Raw genomic sequence first — 1,718 nt, 5'->3', positions numbered from 1 at the left:
ACACGGATTGCTTCAAACATCCTTGGCATTCGTGTTGCTACTTTCAACCAAGAAAATCTTAGTCTCCCGTCCCTCCCATGATTTCCCACCATCAGGTCAGCTAAGCAGCAGAGATATTGCTTTCTTGTTAATCTTCCGATGTGGCCAGGTCACGCCATCCCATCCCATCTGGACTACCACAAGTATCCCTCTAACTTCATCTCCTATGCCAGCTCTCATCCTTTTAAGCCATTTATCAATCTACTAGCAGAACAGATTTGTAGAGGGAAAAAAATCCTTGTTATTCCACCTAAGTTTTTGAAATTATTTGCGTCAATTAGAACCGTACATTTGTTCTCTTCTTTCCTTCACCTCAACCATCATCATCTCTGTTTATGGAACAAGTCATACGTGAAAAGTACTTGTTGATTTACACTCCCACTGCACATTTCATGCTTCTTTGATTTTGTTCAAAGTATTTCCTCCAGGAATGCCTTTCCATCTCTTTATCTGGCCAATATCTGCTGAAGAATGATCCCCTGCACCAGATTTGTTCTGCCTATTCTGAATAAAGATAAAACATTGATTTCCTTTAATTAAAGACTATTCTTCTACAGTGTAAAATTCAGAACTGTAGTTACTAACCAGGTATTTATGTTCCTCCACAACGGTGACATTTGGCAATGCCCGAGACATTTTTGATTTTCATGACAAGAAAGAACCACTGGCATCTAGTGGGTAGGAGTCAGATGCTGCTAAGCCTCTTGCAATGTAGAGAATTACCCCAGGACCAAAGTTTATCGAAATAAAATGCCAGTTGTGCTGAGAAGGAGAAAACCTGCTTAAGAAGAATATCAGTTCTCATGAAGTTGGAAATTAAAACTATCAGGAAGAAAGTAACTACTTTTTCACATGATTTTCTTCTGCTAGGTTAAAGCGTGCTTTTCTATTTAATTTGTCTGCTCCTGTGTTTACTTTCTTTCTCTCTCTTTTTTTGCTCTCTTTCCTCTGATTATATGATATATATGCTGCTGAGCTTCACTTTTTTCTGTAGCGATTCTCTAGAACAACCTGACCCATGTGGCCATGTTAGTTCTCCCAAATGAATGTTCCTGACAAAGACAGTAGCACACACTTATGACAATTACAGGCAGTGTAGCCAGTATATGGATGGTATGGAATTGAAAATGTTGTTTATAATAGATACGTAGCATATTTTTAAATGTGTACTTAATGTATGTGTTATAATTGATTAAAAATATGGAAGGTATATGGGAGATTTCTTTCCACTCAGAATTTAAACAGGCAGAAACTGATTAAAATTTGCTGTATGTGTTTCTAACCCCCCGATGTAGTTACACACACAAGATATATTCATATCCTTACTGAGTATAATTCTAAAATCTCAGATGATACGCACTATTTTTTTTCTTCCTGCATCTGTGTGCATGGAATTTGATCCAAGCAGATTCATCTATTGCAACAAAAAGTCTTAGTTTTCATTAATAAAATATAGGTAATAACACCAATATCTTAAGTTAAAAGATTAAATACTAAAATGTCTGACGATTTTATGAAGGTGAATGATATAGTACATATTTAATAAATGGTGGGTATCAGTTTTGAATTTTTAAGCCCTCAGCACATTTTAGATTCTTCAAAAATATAGAATATATATATTTTACATATTCTCTAATTGCTTCAAAAATACTTGGAACATAGTGAATTCTTATATTGTG

This window comes from Ursus maritimus, unplaced genomic scaffold (assembly GCF_017311325.1).
Source record: "Ursus maritimus isolate PB19 unplaced genomic scaffold, ASM1731132v1 scaffold_16, whole genome shotgun sequence".
In the NCBI taxonomy this organism is placed as follows: domain Eukaryota; kingdom Metazoa; phylum Chordata; class Mammalia; order Carnivora; family Ursidae; genus Ursus; species Ursus maritimus.
Note: the sequence above shows the minus strand (reverse complement) of the source record.